Source organism: Desmodus rotundus, chromosome 4, assembly GCF_022682495.2.
Source record: "Desmodus rotundus isolate HL8 chromosome 4, HLdesRot8A.1, whole genome shotgun sequence".
Lineage (NCBI taxonomy): Eukaryota > Metazoa > Chordata > Mammalia > Chiroptera > Phyllostomidae > Desmodus > Desmodus rotundus.
The window spans coordinates 131,346,612-131,356,802 of NC_071390.1; the positions used below are offsets into that span (position 1 = coordinate 131,346,612).

Genomic DNA, 10,191 nt, shown 5'->3' on the forward strand with positions numbered 1-10,191 from the left:
ATTGAAGAAAATAATTAATAATAAAGTGGTATTGAAAAATCCACAAATATTTAGAAATTAAGCAATACACTTCTAAATAATTTGTGTATTATAGAATATACAGAGGAAATATTAGGATATACTTTTAGCTGAATAATAATAAAAATACAACACCACAATTTGTGGGATGCAGGTAAAGCACTGATTAGAGGAAAATGTTGAGCTTTAAATGTTTATAGTAGGAAAGAATAAAAGTCAAAAATCAATGATGCAAAAATCCCACATCAAGAAGCTAGAAAATAGAAGAATAAATTGAACACAAAATAAGTAGAATGAGGGAAAGAATAAAAGTATGAGTTGAATGAAATAAACGGAATAGAAAACAGATAATTTATAGGAAAAGGAATCAATGAAACCAGACCTGGTTCTCTAAAAAAAAATCATTAAGCCTCTAATCAGACCAGTCAAGAAAAAAAAAAAAAGAGAAGATGAAAATGATCAAATTCAGGATTGGAAAAAGAGACATCACTGTAAGACATTAGAAGAATAAAAAAGACTACTCTGAACAAATTTATGCAATAAGTTGGGCCATTTGTATGAAGTGGAAAGATACCTTGAAAGACACAGCTATAAAAACTGACATAAAAGAAATAGAAAGTAATAGCCCCATATTTATCAAAGCAATTGAATGTGCTAAGGTAATTCAATGGTGAAAAATTGTCTTTTCAATAAACAGTGCTTGAACAACTGGATAATCACATGAAAAAATCTGAACATCAACTCTTACCTCATATCAAATGCAAACAATAACTCTAAATAATGAACTGAAATGTAAAAATAAAATTTATAAAATTTCTACAACATAGGAAAACATCTTCACAAATTGGGGGTAGAAAAAGATTTCTCAAATATAAAAGCACAAAATATGAAGAAAAGATTAATAAATGGACTCCATAAATATCAAACTATTTGGCATTACAAATGTCACCTTTAAGAAAATAAAAAGACAAGCCAACAGAAAAGCAGAAAATATTTGCATGACATATTTCTGATAAACAACTTGCATCAAGAATGTATATAAAGAATTTTTAAAGCCTGATAATGAGAAGACAAACAACACAGTTTTAAATTAGGGCAAAGGACTTGATCCTTTTCTTTAAAAGATTTTATTTATTTTTAGAGAAAGAGAGGGAGAGAAACATCAATGTGTGGTTGCCTCGTGCATGTCCTCCACCAGGTATCTGGCCTGCAACCCAGGCATGTGCCCTGACTGGGAATCAAACCAGTGACCCTTTGGTTTGCAGGCCAGTGCTCAATCCATTGAGCCACACGAAGATACATCTTCTTGTATTGCTTTCAAGAGCCAGGGCTGATTTGATCCTTGAAAATAAAGGAAGGTATGAGAATGGCTGCACATATGTAAAAATATGCTCAACATTTTTAGTCATCACAGCAACCCACATTAAATCACACTGGCATATTATTATATGCCCACAGAATGGCTAAAAACCCCAACCAACTGCCCCTTCCCCCAAAACTAAGAATACCCAATAGGGAGGATATAGAACAATGAAAACCATCATATTTCTGGGGCACATATAAAATGTATAATGATTCTGGAAAACAGTTTGGCAGTTCCTCATAAAGTTACACTTACACTTACCATGTGATCCATCAATTCCACTCTTAAGTATATAGAGAAGAAAAATGAAAATATATGTCCACACAGACATTTATACATGAATGTTCATAGCACCTTTGTTCTTAGTAACCTAAAACTAGGAACAACCCCCAACGTCCACTAGCACGTGAATGGTAAAACAAATTGTGTGTCCACACAATGGAAGACAGCTCAACAGTAAAAATCAGCAGACTACTGGTGCACACTGGATCTCAAAAACATGGTTACAACACACTGTCGAAACACACACTACGAATCCCGAAAACACGTTGAGCAAAAGAAGCCAGACACTAAAGAATATATGCTGTATGGTTCCTTTTAGGTGACGTTTTTCAAAAGGAAAACTATAGTGACAGAAAATAGACTATTAGTTATGTTACAGCGGAGACCCGAGTTAGGGGGCTTGCCCTCCTCAGTTCTTGTATTGCTTTCAAGAGACAACACATACAGTAGAAATGAGATAGCAAGTTTATTTATGAAGTGCACTTGAGCACAAAGCTGCAAGCAGCGCCCAGCTAGTCTGAGTGCCCCAACTATTGCAGTTTTAGGGATTTTATGCATGTAGCCAGCTTCCAGGTTCCCCTTCCTCCTCCCTGTTCCATACCTTGAGATTAATACACAGTTTCAAAGGCTTTCTTTCCCAAACAGTAGAAACAACACACACAGAACTTCAAGGTCTCCCTTCTTCCTGTGCTATAGTGGTTTTTCTTGTGATGCTGGAATACCTGGCAATCTTGTCCGACCAGGCTCAGGACTGCTGAGTTAATTGGTGAGACACGTCTCCCTCTTGTTTCTAGCCTCCTGTTTGAACTTTGTTTGTTTGTTTGTTTGTTTGTTTTAGATTGCAATGGGTGTGGGCCCTGCTTTATTTCCCCTCTGGCCACTCATTCCTAGCTGCTACCTAACACTTACTTGCATTTTGTTGGGGGGTGGGGGAGGGTACTGTCATCAAAGAGGCATGGGGGAACTTCTGGGGGTAATGGATTTCCCCTTGATTGGGGTGGTAGGGGTAATGACATAAAATAGAAAAATTCAAAGATGAATGCAGGTTAGGTCCATCATCCAAGAAAATGGGAAATGGAGGGGAGAAAGAGAAAATTTTCTTGACTATAAGGAAGATACACATCTTCTGTTCGAAATGTTGTTGGTTTATCCATTGAAAGCATTTATTGGTTGACCCCCTAATGCCTCCATTCTAATGGGGCCAGGATGATTCTTGAGGTGTCTGGGTATAAACGTTAATTCAGAACTTGTCCAATAGTTTTCTTTCCACAATGTACATTAATCTATGTAGGTGGCCCTGGAGAAGGACTGAGGGAATCCTCTCTTTGTACCCCTGCCACAGTGTTGCAGTCCACAGTACCAGGCCTCTCTAGTCTTTGGGCTCCGGGACTGAAAATGGTGCAGATCTGGAAAGTGGACGATGGATCACGACTACATACTGGAGCAACTGCTGTCAACCACTCAAGTATCCACCCTTGACTTGTTTTGTTTAAGGACCTGCAGTCACGTGTGCTTAACAATGGGGATGCGTTCTGAGAAAGGAGTCGTCAGGTGATTTCATCATTGCACAAACATCACGGAGCGCATACACCTCGGAGTGCACTCACGCAAACCCAAACGGTATAGCCTACGACTGTATCTGTGCATGCTGTACTTTTATAGGGCTGGCAGCTGCAGTAGGTTTGTTAACACTAGCAGCATGAGTAACTGTAGTGTAAAACCCCGAGGGCTGGCTTTTCTTTTTGTAATGCCAGTGCCTGACTTAAGCTTTGATTGCTGCAGCATTCCCTTCAACAAGCCATGCCCTTTGACAAAGTCTGTCTCCAATAACCACATCCAAAGAGTCAGACTGCTTCCCCTCACCTAGGCTTCTTTTAGATCATGGCTGATTTCCATCATTGACTACTTGGCTACGTGTTTCTCTTCCTGTGCTTTAAATTCTTGTTCTTATATTTTAAATTCACCAATAAAGAGTGAACCCATGAAATCCAAGTGCCCTCCCTGCCCTCTCTCAACCCCAATTGCTCCCCACCCCCCATATCCCTGTGTGCCCCTGGCACGCTTGTAATCTCCAGGGCCTAGAAGTAATAAATATTTTTCTTCAAAGTTTCCTAATGGTTCTTGCTGAAGGGCATCTTGCAATGTAATAAAGGACCAGGAGGGTTGGTCCAGTTGTAACACTGCTTTAGAAAGACGAGGTGTCTGGAAAGCTCACCAGCACCGGATGAGCGCCCCAGGCATTTCTAGCCAATAGCATTACTGAAGATAGACCGACACTGTCACAAAAGAGAAATGCATGGCACTACAACCTTACTATGGCTACAACGCCACTGACTGACTGGAATTTTTCAGCTCCATTGGAAACTTACAGAACCACCATTGTATGTGTGGTCCATTGTTGATGGAAGCATTGTTATGCAGTGCATGATTATATATAGATTTAGTACCCTTGATAGTTGCCCTCTATTTTTTTCCCCTGGGGACAGTTTTCTATTAATCAGCTCCACAATTACCTGCAAGTCAGATCAATACATTACCATTTTGGCCTTGCCATACGTTAGGAGAATTACATCTACCTGGCTTGGAATGGTTTAGTACCACCACCTGTCCTCTATTGTGTGCTTGTGTGGTGTGTGTGTGTGATGTCCTTTTATCAGTGAGCCCCGTTCTGTCCTGGCATTTCCTACTGTCAGCCCTGGTCTGCTAAAGAATGCCAACACTGAACTTTTTACTGATGTTGGTGGTCCTCTTACCAGGGCCATCGTGTTGCTTCAGTAGATGGTGTATGCTCTGGAACACTGATGTCTGGTGGGTGTTCCTCCATCCGTAATGTACCCACTCTAGCATATGTGCTTCCCTGAGCCCTTCACTCACTTCTTCTACCATATGCCGTGGCAACTCTGGTACTTCTCTTCCCACTTAGTGTAAGCTACTGCTTTTTCCATGCTTCTAGGAGCCACCCTGGGAATGTGTTTGCACACTCTTGGTGTCCTTGCTAGAATTTTAAATCATGTATCCTGAAGCGTCTCTCGAATTAATAAACTCTCTGTAAAACAATATTTTATGTCCCCCCCTTAATCCAGCACCTTTAGAAACCAATCCTATCTATAATCTAGTTTGTGTCTATAAAAGATGGCTTTGTCCTGTAGTTCCTTTGGGGTATAGTCCTTTTTCTCCCTTATCATGCCCAGCATGGCTGTGTTTACTACAGCTTATAGATATAGCCCATGTGGGTAGACAGGGCCAAATCCTGAGACTGGCACATGCCATCTTGCAAGGAAAAGGCTTCTGCATTTTCTTTAAGAGATGAGTGCCAGCTACTAATAGGGAGGGGTATACTACTTCTGTAGGCTCCTGGGAGTCTGGAGATTCAAAATTCGACTTGGGGTATCAACTCAGATGTCCCCACATATAAGGGTTTGATTTTCACTCACCCAGGGCCATGACCTTAGCATAGTAGATCTAAGTTAAGAGTTTACCCTTCTTTGAAGTTCAGCTATTCTTTTATTATTTCTTGGAACTGCTCGATTTCTTGCTCTTCTGCTGAGGGAGATGAGAGCTTCTTTATATGCTACTAAGGAGAACCCCTGCCTTTCACCCCTAGATTATCTTTTTTCAACACCTCAGTTGAGTCAGAAAAGCCACCCAAGCCCATGTCTTCATGGTTAGTATTCCCCTTGTATTTCTCCAGTGGCAGAAACCAGCACAAGCCAATGCACTTTCTTCTACCAGTATGTCATCTAGCTCCTTACCTGCAGTCATTTAACACCTGCACTACCACCTTGTGCCAGGGGCTATCTGTCCTCCCCCTACCACTGGCAGTACCACCTGTCACAGGTAGGATTCTCCAGGAAGCAGATGCTAAGGTGGAGATTATCATGCAGGGGCTTTATGAGGGTGTGCCTTTGAGTTCAAGACCTATGGAAGAGAACAAAAGGAAACAGGGTTGGACAAAGGGAGAAACTGAGATGGGATGCAGTCTAAATGAAGCTTCACTCAACTACGTGGAGATTTCTGAAGTTGGGAAGATCCTTCAGAGCTGCTTTCCATTGGAGTAAGAAGGCTGAAACTTTGCATCCCTGTGTTAAATGGTCACAGGACGTGGCCACCCAGAGAATGGGTGTGACTTTGGGCAAGGTGGCTTTCTTCAGCCAGAGGCACTCCAGTAGTGGGGCAATCACTTCTTTATTCTTGGGGTGGGGGGTTTGTACGGCATGTCATAGCACTCACCCTTTTCTTCTATGAGAGGACTAAAATTTGCTGTGTCCGTGTTGCTGACCATATAGACTAAAGCTGTGTGTTTCCTGGAGCTCCAGTCTATGTGACCCCTTCACCCCCTAGAACTTCCTGGTTCTATGCACTGCTGTGACCACAATGAGGTTTCTTTCTTCTTCTTCATACATTTTTGCTGGCTTTTTTTCCTTTCTGTTTTGAATACTTTGTGGACAAAAAAGGGGCCACATGCTAAACCTGACAAGCTAAAGTAACCACATAAGATCATCTGAAATTAAAACTTCCGAAGTAAAAGTAAGTCACGGTGGGTAGTCATGTCCTAGGCTGGTATCTTCCTAGACAAAGGTCAAGGTTCACCTTAAGGGAGCCCGTCTATTGTCTTTATGCATCTATGATAACATACCTTTGGAATGTCAGAGTAATCCCCCTTTTTCCAGACTTCTCAGGGCACACTCTTCCACCAGAGCATGAGACCACAGAACCCCTCATTGTTATCTTATTCCCCACATACCATCTCTAATGTGATGTAAATGTCCTGTCCCCACCCATGTAAAAGAAGAATTTTCTCTCCATTTTCCCCATAAGAAGCTATAACTTTATATAATGATGGAAACAGTACAAATTTCAAACCAAGCTGCACTATCTCTTTTGAACACCCCCCCCCAAATCCTCATTTTTAGGTGGTTACGTGGGTTTTTAAAAAAATTGTATTTATTTGTTTTTAGAGAGAGGGGAAGGGAGGGAGAAAGAGAAGGAGAGAAACATCTATGTGCTAGAGAAATATTGGTTCTCTTTTATGCCCTCAACCAGGGACCTGGCTCACAACCCAGGCATGTGCCCTGAATGGGAATTGAACCAGCAACCTTTTTGGTTTGCAGGACGACACCCAATCCACACCAGCCAGGGATAAATGCTTATATTGTTAATTCCATAATAGCATTTATAATATCATTACTGTTGTTCTTTAGGGCTCGGACTGCCTTTGCTCTTGACACATTTGCTTGTGACATGACCTATTTTATGTCCTTAACTTCCATATCTGTTTCATAAACCTCCTCCTCTTCACTTTCCTCTTGTACTGTTGGAGTCTGAGTATTTTCTTGAGTGTCTGAGACAGCATCACCTGAACTTTGAATTTCTCAGCAGCTACTCACTGTGTCTGCTGACATATATCCTTGGTCTTGGCTTCTCCCAAAACTATGTAGGTATCTGAAGCTGGGCTCTTGCAGATATCTGTTTTTTGTGATGACAAAGACCATATTCTTAGCTTTCTGGATAGTGACCCTAGCCACCCCTGTGACTTGTCAAAGACCCAGTTCAGACATAGCCTTCCACGCTTGTCTTCACTCCAGTCCTGTTTTGCTTTACTGACTGGTTTCTTCATCGATTTCAGCTACTGCTGCCAGCTAGGCTGGTCGTGTGGGTGCCTGTGTGGGATCTTGTTCCTTGAGCTCTGGTACTGGTTTGTCACCGTCAGATTCTGTTCTAGACACTGTTTCAGCCTGGGGCTGTGGCAACTCCTGCTTTGTAGCAGGGGCAGTTTCTGTAGCTTCACCAGGCATTTTGTGCAGGGAATGTGGAACCAAGATGGCGGCAGAAAGAGAGTGAGCTAGAGCTGTCTCTCCATTTTACTCTTTACGCAGTCTCAGAGATTTCCCCACTTTGCTTTCTCCTTCCTCTCTCATCTATCACCAGTGAATTTCATGTAACCCTCCTTATGCCTCTTATTTTGATTGTAATGTATAAAATTAACTACAAAACTGCCATTCTCTGGACCATTTTCTCAATCTGTTGAGATTTTGCTTTCTGGCAATTGAGTTAATTTGGCTTAAATAAAATCATGAAAATTCTCAACAGGTTTAGACACTCCTTACATCAACAACATTAATAATTATTATTTATTAAACATTTATATGAACCAGGCTCTGTGCTAAGGAATATACATGGATTGCCCTTCATAAATTATTTAATTATTAATTCAATTGTATTTAGAAATCATGAAATCATCATTTCATGGATGAGAACAGAGATTCAGAGAGAATACTGTTTCCAAGTCACACAGCAAGTTCTTGTTGAAATTTATTTGTGACCCCAGATATAACTCCAAAATCCCTAATCTTAGTGATGAGGCCCCCCCTAGCCGCCTGGTTCTTGACCTCCACCTCCCTCAGCCAAGGTCAATAAGTGCTTTGTGGGCCACTGTTTGTAACCAGCATGTACTCCTAAATAATTCCTTTTTGAGGCACATCTTATATAATCATTTTATTAAAGGTATGACTCTTTCCTGATACATTCCTACTACTATGCTTAAACCCAAGACTCATCCATCCTCTGAAGGCTCAGATGGAATCCCCTTCTAACTGCACTTTGCCTGAGTATTCTAGACCAAAATAGCCCATGCCTAACAGCTTTCCCACTAAGGAAAACTACTACTTATTTCCACTTTTACTTAGTATCTTCATACATGTGTCTGCTCCCTTCAACAGATTGCAAACATCACATGCTTTCTTATACATCACTACCCTACATAATGAATTGCACATAGGAGACATCTCAAAGCACATCACATCAATTTTGTATTAGTGTCATGAATTGCTTAGAAATATGCCTTTGGGCTCTGTTCTTTTTCCTCATTCTCTAGTAATGATGCAACTTTTATCTTTCCTTAGGTTTCCCATGATACTGAAATCCTTATCTACCCTATATATTTTTCATTCTGCACTTTCTCTCTTGTGTAACTCTGCCCTGGGAACCCCAGGCAGTTAAATTTATTAGTAGTGATTAACACAGCTGGATGTTATGTTCTGTATAACAGCTTTCAGATATGTAAAACATTTTTTGTTGTTGGTATGATTAAACTCAACAGATCCAGGGAAAATGTTTTATGATTTATGGTGCACAGTGGTTAAAAAGAAATTTTAAATTGTTTTAAAAATCTTGCTGCATAAAAATATGGCCTGTGGTCCAGCAGCATCACCTGGGAGCTTGTTAGAAATACAGAACCTCATGGCCCGCCCAGGTACACTGAATCAGAATCTGCATTCTAATGAGATTGTCCAGGGACTGCTATGAATATTTAGGTTTGAGAAATACTGATTTAAAAAGCAATTTAATGGCAGCTCTACATACAAATGGCTATGCCTGATGCTTCACACAGCTGTGATCATCCTGACAACGCTGAAGGTAGGTTAAGTGGTGGCCTTTCTATTTTATACACGAGAAGTTGAGGTGCCGATGTTAACTTACCCGAATCATTCTGCTTCAAACCAGTAGCACTGATCTTGGAACCCAGAGCTGTCTGCTTTGAGGACCCTCTTTCTGAATTTCTACTACAGGTATAGCAGACGCTACCAGCTTCTGCCTTCCTGGAGACCTCACCATCCCAGAGTGCTCTGGCTAGAGTTAGCCCTGCCCCCTCAGCAGTTCTCAATCAGTGACTGGTGGGAATTGGTGCCTAGACATCCCAGGTCCCTGAGCCCTCAGGTGCGTAGCTCTGTGGTGTGTGTTTCACACCATATCTCAGGGTTTCTCTGCAGGGTCAACTTCCAATCTACTGTGGTAGCTTTCTTCATAATTCACCTTTTGTGGGCCACCTTTCTGTCCCTACTTTTCTGCACCTTCCAATAAACAATGGATAATTAAATCCTTATCTCAGGCCCTGCTTTGGGGGGGGGAATCAGCATTAAAACAGCAGAAGAGGAGGCTCGGTTCCTATGAGAGATTATGAGGGGGCCCTCACACCACACCAAAAGAGGCACTCCCCTGTATGTAGTGAGTGTAACACTTTTAAGAATAGTGAGATTTTTTTTTGAAAGATGAGATTCTGGGATGTTTATTAAAATGAAGTGTCATAGGCAAATTCAAGGAAAATAAAAATTGAGTTGATTCCTTTCCCAGCAGAGAGAGAGATGGTATGATTTTCTTCCACAGGAACCTGCTATCATCCTTAGGGGGCTTTCAACAGAATCTCTTGTCTTTTGCTTACAACTGTTTTCTGTGGGAGGCTAGACAAGTGTCTTTGGAGCATACACGTTTTCTATCCCTCAAACTTTCATGCATGAAAGTAAAGGACATCTCATGGTGTAAAAGGAACATCACCTTTAGACTGTGGCATAACCCAGCGAAGGCTTTATGGATGCTGAGGTTTGTACTCAGGGTCAGCTTCGTGAACATGGAACAGAAGGGCCTTGCACTTGGTTTAAGTCCTGCTGTCACTGCCTTGAAATTGTTAATAATTGTGAAAAAGTCACCCACGCTTTTATTCTGCACTTGGTCTTGAAAGTTATGTGGCCAGT

General features: G+C 41.2%; 1 pseudogene; it reads right to left on the reverse strand.

Annotated features, from left to right (window-relative positions):
- Positions 1-6,810: 6,810 nt before the first annotated feature.
- LOC112319769 (nascent polypeptide-associated complex subunit alpha pseudogene) lies at positions 6,811-7,458 on the reverse strand (annotated as a pseudogene).
- Between the last annotated feature and the right edge of the window lie 2,733 nt (positions 7,459-10,191).